The sequence below is a fragment of the Lynx canadensis genome, chromosome D2, assembly GCF_007474595.2.
Source record: "Lynx canadensis isolate LIC74 chromosome D2, mLynCan4.pri.v2, whole genome shotgun sequence".
NCBI lineage: Eukaryota > Metazoa > Chordata > Mammalia > Carnivora > Felidae > Lynx > Lynx canadensis.
Genome location: NC_044313.2, coordinates 15,147,404 through 15,159,430, shown reverse-complemented (window position 1 = coordinate 15,159,430; position 12,027 = coordinate 15,147,404). Strand labels below are relative to the sequence as shown.

Below are 12,027 nucleotides of genomic sequence, written 5' to 3'. Positions count from 1 at the left end.
AAAAAAAGAATAATAGAAGAGATTTAGAACACTTACACGAGAGGCTCGATAGCAAGTGAAGACAGAAAACTGGGAGTTATCCAAGATTTCTCCTACCCTATTCTTCATCTATCAGTCATGGAGCCCTGTCAGTTGTACACCCAAAATAGATTTTAAATCTTCACTTCATCCTACTACTACCGCTGTAATTTCAAACCTTCAAAACCTTTTTCCTCAATGTATTGTGTGTCTCTCTTTATTGGTCTCTCTGCCTTTCTCTGCCTCCCTCTTCCAGCCTTTTTTCCACAGTGCTACCAAAGTGATCTTTTTAGGGTACAAATCTGCTTCTGTCCCCCTGCTCAAAATTCTCCAAGGAATCATCTCTTATAGTAAAAATTCAAACTCCTTTGCATAAGGTACCATAACCTACAGCAATCCAGTCTGTTCCTTTCTATCCAATCATTTCTTGTTATCTCACCCAAACAACCTGATCCCCTCCCAACATCCTTGCCTCTATTTTTGTTTCTGTAATTCCCTTATCCTGTAAGAACTTGCCTATTTGGTAGAATGTGACTAAATCTAATAGTGTAAAGAAGGAGGAGGAGAGGGGGAAAGAAGAGGAGAAGAAATAGATGAAGAAGGAGAAAGAGAGGCAAAGGAGAAAGAAGGAGAAGAAGGAGGAAGAGAAAAAGAAGGAGGAGGGAGAGAAGAGATGTATGAATAAGGAAAGAAATTAATGAAATACAGTATCTTAAGATGAAATAAAGGATTACTGAGCAGCAAGAAAAACCCAAAGGAGCTTAGCATATGCAATAAGGACAATGACTTTGTCTTATAATGACCTTAAAGCTAGAATCAGAAGTGAGGAAAGAAGGGTGGGGTTTACTCAGGGTCAGATACTGGCAAAGTGAATAGAGAATCAAGTTTGTGAGAGATTCTGGGGTTTTAGGATGAGAACCCCTTTTAAATTTGATGTGAGTGGGAGTAAGAAGGTGATGGTGAAGGCAAAATTCTGTGTCTGGCAATATGGATAGCTCAAGGAATAGAGAGCTGAGATTAATTTGTTAATTAATTCATTATTTTCTTGCTAATCTAACCTTTACTGTGTTTCTCCTACTGTGTCAAGCTTTGAGAATGCAGAAATGAATATAGGAGCACAGACTCTACTCTCGTGAATAACAGTTTAATTAGGGGTGTGGGAGTAATTCAGTGTTTAAGATCTTAAAGAAATTTGAGTTGTAAAATAGTTGGGACTGCTTGATTTTGCCTTATTTAGTCATTGTTCTCAATTAGGTAGACCTGTGTTCTAAATACTCAGTTTTACAACTTCTTTTACTTTAATACACAGAAACACACAAACATTATACCACCCTTAAAAAAAATCAAACACTTTGTTTAGAAAAGATGATGATTTTGAAAAATGGGTAGAGAGGGAGGGAGCCAAAACATAAGAGACTCCTAAAAACTGAGAACAAACTGAGGGTTTATGGGGGGTGGGAAGGAGGGATGGGTGGGTGATGGTATTGAGGAGGACACCTGTTGGGATGAGCACTGGGTGTTGTATGGAAACCAATTTGACAATAAATTTCATATTAAAAAAATAAAATAAAATAAAAAATAAATTAAAAAAAAGAAAAGATGATTTTGAATGAACAGGCAAAACATCTTTCGGTAACCACAGTGGAAAATGTTGTTTAACCAGTATGTTGTATACATATCCATATTTTATATACACATATTTTTGTCCTGGGGAAAAGGAAATGTAAATTATTATGTACTCTATGTGAATAAATACTGAGTATTACTAAACCTACATACTTTTAAAAATATATTTTTAGAGCAGTTTTGGGTTCATAGCAAAATTAAGAGGACAGCACAGAGAATTGCCATATGCCTACCCAGTACCCCTACACAAGCACAACGTAATTTTTTGTCTTATAGTTTCTTGCTATAATATTCACTTTTTCAAAATTATTGCATTTTTAAGGTATGTAATATATATGCGGCCCTTGAATCTCTTTTTGAAATGATATATTATGACTTCTTTGTGTATGCTTTTGGGAATTTTTAGAAAGTACATTTACAAAATAAAATAATTTTATCTTATATAAACTGAATTTCAAGCAGTTCCATGTAACTGTTAATGAAGTACATTTTAACAAAGTACATTAAATTTTGATGGCCTCATTCATTCAGCAAAATAAATAAATAATTTAAAATTTTGAAAATGCACAGTGCACAATGTGAGACATTGCAGACAACACGAAAATGTTTATGCTACAGTCAGTGGTCTAGAATATCCTATCCTATGTATTCTTGAATCGTCAAGGCAGTATAGTTGTCATAACACACATTATTACTTTTTAAATAATGTTAGTTTCTTTCTGATTAGAAAATTCAAAAATTCTAATTATGGAAACTTTGGAAAATACAGAAAGGTATATTATAAAAATAAAAAGCCTCATCCATACTCCATCAGCTCTAACAAATGTTTACAGCCATGTTGAGACCACGTCGATCTAAATTAGAATGTGTTCACCACCACAGAAAGTTCCCTCATGCCCTTCTGTAGTTGGTACCATCCATCTACCCCAAAGCCCTGCCAACCACTGGTCTGATTTGTTACTGTGGTTTTGCCTTTTCCAGAAAGTCATATAAATGGAAACATGTACTATGTAGCCTTTGGTATCTGGCTCCTTTCACATGCCTTCAAGATCTATCCATGTCATTTTAGGTGTCAATAATCTGTTCTGTTGCCAAGTAGCATTCCATTATATGGATGCGCTACAATTGGTTTATCCAATCACCAAGGGACGGTGATTATATTAAATTATTATATTATATTATATTATATTATATTATATTGTATTAGAAATAATTTAGATTATTTCCAATATGGGGCGATTGTGAATAAAGCTATCATTAACACTTGCATACAGCTCTATCTATGGAAATACGTTTTTATTTTTCCTGGGTAAATATCAGCAAAATTGTGGGTCATATGGCAAAAGTATATTTAAATTTAATTATTTTCAAAAGTGGCTGTACCATTTGTGTTCCTGTCAGGAGCATATAAAAGTTCCCAATGCTCTGCATCTTTATCAGCACCAGGTATTGTTGATTTTATTTTGTATTTTTTTTTATTCTAATAGGTGTGTGGTGGTATGTCATTGTTGTATTTGATTTTAAGGAGACCTAAATTTCTTTCCGTATAGATGAGGCCTGCCTACCCATTTGTAGGGGTGCATATCTGTAAATGTTTATTTTTCCATAGACGTATAGATGCATGGACATTAACGAGGGATATTCTGAAATAAAAGACAGGAAGCAGGGTATATCTAATATGTGCCTATAAAACAAGAATTCAGAGAGTGACTTTGAGAAAAATAGCTTTGTAAAATGGTTGTATTTTTCTAGCTTCCTATGAGGCCCTCTTTAGTGAAATAACTCTATTAAATGCAAAATAAAATATTAATATCAAAGATTAATTTTTAACACTTATAATAAAAAAATTAAGCATACAGAGAAATAGAAAAATGAATCATATCGCTTAGCATTAGCAAGTGGTGACTCATGGCCAATCTTGTTTGAGCTCTATCCTCTCTTCCCCCAAACCCCACCAGTGATTATTTTGAAGCCAAATCCCAGGCACCAAAGATTAAATTTTAATTTAATCTCCAAGTTCGTGATTTATCATATTAGCATTAAAAATAACTGTTTAAAATGTTTAAATTTTAAAAATTAATTTCTAGTATTTATCTCTAAGGTTTTACTAGTTTTTTTTTGTTTGACCTATTTATATGTAAAGTATTTGCTAGTTATATTATTACAGGCATTTATTCAATAAGCAATGGGAAATCATCACACCTGAATAGAAATAAAAACTCATTAAGTGAAATTGTTTTGTTTCATTGGCATATCGTATATATAGTTTCTTTAATAGCGTTGTATAGACCTCAAATTAAAACAACTGCAGATTTTGCTTAATTAAAGGTGCTACTAAAGTTAACAATATAGGCCATTTGATGTATTTTTTTACTTAGTATGTTATATTTTTAAAATTATACATTGAGTATAATCCTAGGATACTTTCTTAATTCCTATTATAGTACTGATCTAATTTTTCTCATTTCTTCATTTCTCAAATGAAGTACATAACCCATTTTAATTAAGAATAAAAAAGGAAAAGGAACTTCGCATCATTAGGAATCCTGATTAATGCCACTCTAACAAAAAAGACCATGAGCGATGTGAGATTAGTCAGATGTGAGGAATGATAAGCAACCATGTTAGGGACCACCTATGACTAACTACAATAATTGGGGAAGTAACCTTGACATATTTCAGTCCAAGTATGAGTCTCTGTAGTTTATTATGTTCCAGACAGTATCCATTACCAAAGATGTAGGGCCAAATTAACTTTAATGTTGCTCTCTTCACAAGACATTCCATAGCTAGCAATAACATTAAGATAATGCTGTTAAAATAAGAATTTCAATTATAAGGCAGATGAGACTGTGAAAAACATGACAGCCTTAATGAGAAGTAGGAGTTGGTATTCACTTTGATAAGGAACATAGTTATCACAGATAGAAAGGAAAGGAAATACAGCCTATAGCCTTTTCTTACTGTGTCATGTCGTCCTCCATTGATAACAGCCTTGGGTTCAAATTCACTTTCATTCATTTCCCAGACTGGTACTCGGATGATGATCCTGTGGATCTTTCAGCTGCAGTTCGAATACCTTCCATTTCTGTAGTGCTTCATTTTTCCAAATAGTTGAAAGCATTTCATCTTACGTGTTCTTACCTCATCTTTGTTAACATAAGAAAGAGAATCAAGATGTTGGTCTTGCAGGTGTGAAAACTGGATCAGTAACTCAGTGGTAACGTTGGGAATAGATTCAAATTACTTGAAGATCATCCAGTGGTTACTGGGGGGGTCTGATTTTAACCAAGACATGTAATAAATATGACTCAAGTGCGGTATCATTGTATGTGTTGTATTACACATGCCCTTGTTTTTGACTTTACAGTGGTAGAGAAAGAAAGGACTTGTGCGTATCTCTGTATACACAGTATACAGTAAGATCAGAAGAACAGTAAGATCCGAAGAAAAAAGTCTCCATTGATAGCTATTTATTTTATCTGTTTACTGCTGGCTCGCCCCTAAACCTGCAAGCACTCCTATGCTAGCTGTCCTACTAACTTTGTTGGTCAAACCTGTGAGTTGTGAACAGTACAGTGTTATCAAGGTGCTCCTGGTGTGGTTTAACACAGAATCCTATGCCTAGGCAAGCTGCCTGGCAGCACAGTTCCCTATCCTGAAGCTTCAAGGCTGTTTTATACAATTAAGGAAGGATAAGAGGGCATCCTGCTCATCTGATTTATAATCCACTTAGTGTTTAGTGTTAGTCATCGGCTGCATCATTTTTGTCTTCCTGTTGTAAATTGTTAGGGATTATAGTTTCTTCTTGTTCACTTTGAATTTTCACATTTCATGTGCAAATGCAGATTTTTCTTTGCATAAAGAATAAGCCTGGGGGCGCCTGGGTGGCGCAGTCGGTTAAGCGTCCGACTTCAGCCAGGTCACGATCTCGCGGTCCGTGTGTTCGAGCCCCGCGTCAGGCTCTGGGCTGATGGCTCGGAGCCTGGAGCCTGTTTCCGATTCTGTGTCTCCCTCTGTCTCTGCCCCTCCCCCGTTCATGCTCTGTCTCTCTCTGTCCCAAAAATAAATAAAAACGTTGAAAAACAATTTAAAAAAAAAAGAATAAGCCTGTATGATAATTTTGGCTATTTTTAGAGGTTTGGAACTCTTTTCTGCTTCTGGAAAAGCCTAGGTTCTTTTGGTTTTAATTCACCCCATATATCACCATTTATTTACCAATTATATAATTAATATAAGCATTTTTTCTCAATTCCCTTATAAATATATTTCTAATAAAGCATTTCCATCCATATTGCTTGCTCTAGAGCATGACCAATTTTCATAGTCCTTACTACAATATGCTGTAAAATACTCATAATGTTTGCGCTGTCTACTCTCATATTTACTTAATCTATCATCACAGGGAGCATGGCCGATGCCTTTAAGTGAACCAATCGATTATACAGCATTATGTTTAGCTTCCACAAGCAGAAATTTCATTTTATCCCTTAGGAACCTTAATTCTGGAAATGAGCATTCCATCTAGATTCAGAATGTTCATTTATTAAATGCAAATATATTTTAGCTTACATAATACATATTTAAATGATAGAATTATAGAGTAACAATAAAATGTATAAGGTAATTTATTAGCATCTATGATGATTTTAAATATAATAAAAAATTAGACTGATTTAAATTACAAATATTACAGAAAATCTTTCAAGGTGAACCACAGATCTCAAAGGCAAAGTCGATGTTCTTAAATTAATCAGCTAGTTAATATGTTGTGTAACAAACTAAAATATAGTACCATATTAGTGGAGAAACTTTGCTTAACAGATCTTACACTTTTTAAATGTAAGAACATAGTGGATTTCAACCATATTCTTAATATTTCATATCTGTTTTTTATCATACTTATTTTATTTTCTTTCCTTCTTTATCACTGGAAACAATGAACCAACAATTCCAAAATAAGGAAAGCTGTTTTTCTTCTTGTTCATTTATTTTTGTCCTGTTAACAACAATCTTAACATATAGATTCATATATAATTTTTTTTTTAAATTTTTTTTTCAACGTTTATTTATTTTTGGGACAGAGAGAGACAGAGCATGAACGGGGGAGGGGCAGAGAGAGAGGGAGACACAGAATCGGAAACAGGCTCCAGGCTCTGAGCCATCAGCCCAGAGCCTGACGCGGGGCTCGAACTCACGGACCGCGAGATCGTGACCTGGCTGAAGTCGGACGCTTAACCGACTGCGCCACCCAGGCGCCCCTCATATATAAATTTTTAAAACTAATAAAAATTAGTCTTCATACACAATAAAAAAGTGAAGTATAGAAATGGTAAAAGACAGATAAACAGTTGCAGTGTTGAATAAAAAACTATGTTTTTTAAACCTAATTATCACCTTCAGACTTGTAATTAGTATTATCCCTCTTAAAATGATGTTTAAGACTGAGATTTTGAAAATGGTATTTCAGCTCTCATGCATTCCTTTTGGTGGAGAATAGCTTGTTCAGCTCATTATTAATCGGTTTTAGACCTTAGTAACATGTACATCTCTCAGATGAATGTTTTTTTGGAATCGAAAGAGAAATAAAGAGGAATGAAATCAAGACCAATAGTGTAATCATTTTACCTCTAACACTAAGAACATTAAGTTTGAAGTCAGAAAACTTAATTTCAGTTTTAGTTCTACTTTTTACTTATGTGTACGTGACCTCCAGAAAGTAACTTAGACGTTTCTGAGCTTTAAGTTCCTCGTTTATATAATACAGGTCAGAAATACCCTCTCTGTCCATCATTCACAGTTTTTGTTGGGTCAGTTAAGGTTTGCTGCATCTAGATGGCAAACTCAAACATGTTTGCTATCCAAACATACAGTATTCTAACAGACTTACTGTCCAAGATTTTCATTTATACATTTAAAATAATGATTTATTGATTATTGTCATGGTGCAAGAAACACTGACAGACACTAGGGAAATAAAAGTGAGTAATAATACTACCCAACCACCTCAAATTCTAGTGGGGAAGATATATGAATACATAACAAAATACTCTAATTTCAGTCATTGATTTTAATTGACTTGTTGTTGGTGGACTGTTTTCCAAGTACAAGTAATTATTATATTGGGAAGAGATATAATAAAAAGAAAGATAAAAAATAGAATTAAAAATATAGATATAGATCTATGGAAATTTAGCATATAGAAAGTGGCGCATATGAATCAGTGCGGAAAAAATGGGCTTCTCAGTAAATGGCATATATTACTAGAAAAAAAACAAAGGTGAATTGCTCTATAGCCTCAGAGTGGCCAAAAATTTCCTATGACTCAAAATATAGAAGCAACAAGGGAAAAGATTAATAAAGTGACTTTATAAGAAATATTAAAAATTTTCCATGGCCCCCAATCTTAAAAGGTAAAATAAAATATGTGAAAATATTTGAAGTTTATATCATGGACAGACGACTGATATACCTAGAACATAAAGAACTTCTAAAATTAAAGGGAGGGGCTCCTGGTTGGCTCAGTCAGTTAAGCATCCAACTCTTGATTTTGGCTCAGGTCATGATCTTACAGCTCATGAGTCTGAACCCCACGTCAAGCTCTACTCTGAGAGTCTGGAGCCTGCATGAGATTCTCTCTCTCCTTCTCTCTCTGCCCCTTCCCTGCTCACGTGTACATGTTCCCTCTCCCTCTCTCTCAGAATACAGAAATAAAAATAAAAAAAAATGAAAGGGAAATAAAAATCCAACAACTCTACAAAAAACGGGCAAAAGATATAAACAGCTCACAGGGGAAAAAATTCAAAAGGCATAGAACATGGGAAGATATGTTCAAATTTACTCATAATAAAAAATGTTATTAAAATGAACTGAGATCATCATTGATTGTCAGTAAGATTGTAAAAAATCTGAAAGATTGACAACATACTTGTGGTAGGTAGAATATTGACCCCAAAGGTGTCTACATCATAATTCCCAATGTCACATGGCAAAAGGGACTTTGTAGATATGATCAAATTGAGGATTAGGAGATTCGAAGATGACTCTGGATTATCCAAACAGACTTAATGTAATTACAAAGATCTTTACCTTATTAGTGAAAGAAGAGGCAACAGAGTCAGTCAGAGGAATGGGATGAGGGAAAGAAAGGTCAGAGAGGTGATTTCTGGCTTTCAAAACAGAAAGAGACCACAAAGCAAGGAATGTGGAGAGTTCTTGAAATGGAAAAGACAAGGAAACAAATTCTCTGGAGCCTCTGGAAGGAATACAGTCCTGTTGACATCTTGATTTTAGCCCAGTGAGACTTATTTTTTGACTTCTGATTTCCAGAACCATAAGGTAATAAATTTATATTATTTTAATCTACTACATTTGTAGTAACTTGTTACTGTATCAATAGCCAACTAATACAGTTCTCTAAGAGGAAGGTTGTGAGCAAACAGGCACTTTCATATCTTTTTGGGTATGGAAATTGTATAGTGGCTTTGGAGGATAATTTTGCTATATTTATATGTATATACTTACCCTTCGATCCTGCAAACCCTTCTCTGCCACTGTCAAAAACATGAAAAAATATCCAGGAAGCTACTGCAGCACTATTTGTAATAGCAAAAATGACTGGTAACAGTCCATATATCCATCAATAGTGGAGTGGTTGAATTAAGTGTGATACAACATTGTACTATTCAGTCATTAAAAATAGTGTTCCCATATTTTCCTATGAAATGATCTCAGGCAATATTGTTAAGTGCAAGTAGCAAGGTAGAATAGATGTATATTTAGTATCTTACTATTGAGCTAATAAGGAGGAGAATATAAGTATAAATAAATACACACATATTTTCTTTTAAAAACTAAAGGGCATGTATGTATGTTTGCTGGTTATTGATAGGGATGAAAAGGGAATAGCATGAAGGGAACAAGGATGGATGGTATACTGAAGTGTACTTTGTTTTGTAGATCTGACCCTGGAACCATAAAAATGTCTTAAAATTACAAAGCATAATTAAATAAAAATGAGAAAGAGCCCACTCCCCCATTGACTTAAATAGAGATTGAGTCAGTGGCAAAATCACACAGAGAGAACTATTTCAAGTGATTTTTTTAATGTACAGCCTTATTATATATCCTTAGTGGGATTATACTCTTTTGACAAAAAAAAAACAAAGAAATAAATTTTTATTAATTGTATTTTCAGATAGAATGTATAATTTATATTTAAATTATACTGTAGCATAAAAGTAATTATCAATGTCATTAGGTATCAAGATTTTTAATGTAAGAGAAAAAAGATTTAAAAAAACTCAAAGAAGTTAAGTAAAAAAACTTAATTTCAGTTGGTAATATCACCATGAATTCATGGTATATTTTTTATCTTTAAAAAAATTCTCTGTAGGGAGGGCGCATTGATATTTTACACAGATCCCCCTTTACTGAAGATGTGTTGCCATGCTTCTTGGAATGCTGTTGACTACCCTCAGATATCAGCTTTTTCGGGGATTACCATAAAAACAGAGAGCTGCCTTGCCCAAGGTCCTGATGCTTCCCAGGGCAACAAGTATAAAGGAACCGATCCTTGAAGAGGTATAAAAACCTGACCCTTTGGCCCAACTTGATTATCGAAAAAACTATTCTTGCTGCAGATCTCCACATGGGTCTGCATCACAGTTTATCCCTTTCCCTCTATCCAATCAGGATTCCTTACTTTCCCTTTCTTTTTTTTTTTTTAAGTTCATAAGAACTCCATCTTCCAGAGAGTCTGCCTCTCTGGGAATAAATTTATGACACTGAGCTGTGTTACCTGAAATTTCCTAGGACAGTGACCAACCCAGTAGCAATATACACCTCTTATATCCAGAATGAGATCTCTAAATACCATTCCCCATCAGGCATCCTTAGAGAAATGTCTGATTACAGGTCTGGGACAAGCAAAACACAAAGAAGCCATCAAAGGCTTTTTTGTCATTGGAAGAACTGAGGAGCCAATTTGAAGACATTCTCATAGTTCAAAGAGAGTAAAATTTGAAAAATTAACTAATATTAACAAAAATTATTACTATGACTAATTGAAACACATCAGAAATGTTAAAAGTTATGCATTTATAAGGATAATAAAAATCATCGTGTTTGGAGAATGCTAGCAAGTAATTTTTTGAAATTGGAAAGTAAAGGGAAATAAGCGTTAGACTATTTTACCTGTACAACTTACATAAAAACTCTCAGTAAATTAAGAACAACTTCGTCAACTTGATGAAGAATACTGCAAAAAACCTACAGCTAACATAATGCTTAATGGTGAGAAACTTGAAGCATTCCCACTAAGAATAAGTACAAGGTAGGGAGGTCCCCTTATCACTACTCATTTTCAACATTGTACTGGAAGTTGTAGCAATGCAATATGACAAGAAAAGGAAATAAAGGTATACAGATTGGGAAGAAAGAAATGAAACTATATTCATACATGACATGATTGTGCAGAATATCCAAAAGAATCAACAAAAATATTCCTAGAATGATAAACAATTATAGCCAGATTTAAAGATGCAAGGTTAATGTACAAAAGTCAGGTGCTTTCCTATATACCAGCAATGAATAAGTGGAATGTGAAATAAAAGATACAATACTATTTACACTACTACTGCTCAAAATGAAATACTTAGGTATAAATCTAACAAAATATGTACAAGATCTGCATGAGGGAAACTATAAAACTCTGAGGAACAAAATAAAAAAAAAGAAGTAAATGGAAAGATATTCTGTGTCCATGGATAGGAAGAATCAATACGTTAAGATGTCAGTTCTTCCCGACTTGATCTGTAGGTTAAAAGCAATCCCAATCAAAATTCCAGGAGGTTATTTTATAGATATTGACAGACTGATTATTCTGATTCTTTGTGTGGAAAGGCAAAAGACCCAGAATAACCAACAGAATATTGAAAAACAAAGTTGGAGGCCTGAAACTACCCAACTCCAAGACTTACTACAAAGCTACAGTAACGAAGACATTGTATAATTGGCAAAAGAATACACAATTGTATCAGTGGAATGTAATAGAGAGTCCAGAAATAGACCCACATAAATATAGTCAATTGACCTTTAACAAAGGAGCAAAGGCAATGCAATGCAGCAAAGATAGTCTTTTCAAAAATTTTTTTTTAATCTTTAGTTTTGAGAGAGTGAGAGAGATACAGAGTGAGAGCAGGGGAGGAACAGAGAGAGAGGAAGACACAGAATCCGAAGCAGGCTCCAGGCTCTGAGCTGTCAGTACAGAGCCCAATGTGGGGCTCGAACCCACAAACCATGAAATCATGACCTGAGCCAAAGTCAGACACTCAACCGACTGAGCCACCCAGGCGCCCCAAAGATAGTCTTTTCAATAAATGG

At 34.3% G+C, this 12,027-nt stretch overlaps 1 protein-coding gene and 1 non-coding gene across 2 annotated transcripts in view; one reads left to right on the top strand and one right to left on the bottom strand.

The window, feature by feature from the left end:
• ATRNL1 (attractin like 1) overlaps positions 1-12,027 on the top strand; it is a 789,020-nt gene that overhangs the window by 557,597 nt on the left and 219,396 nt on the right. The window lies entirely within an intron of this gene.
• On the bottom strand, positions 11,914-11,998 carry TRNAQ-UUG. The gene has a single exon. It is a non-coding gene; the product is annotated as a tRNA-Gln (tRNA).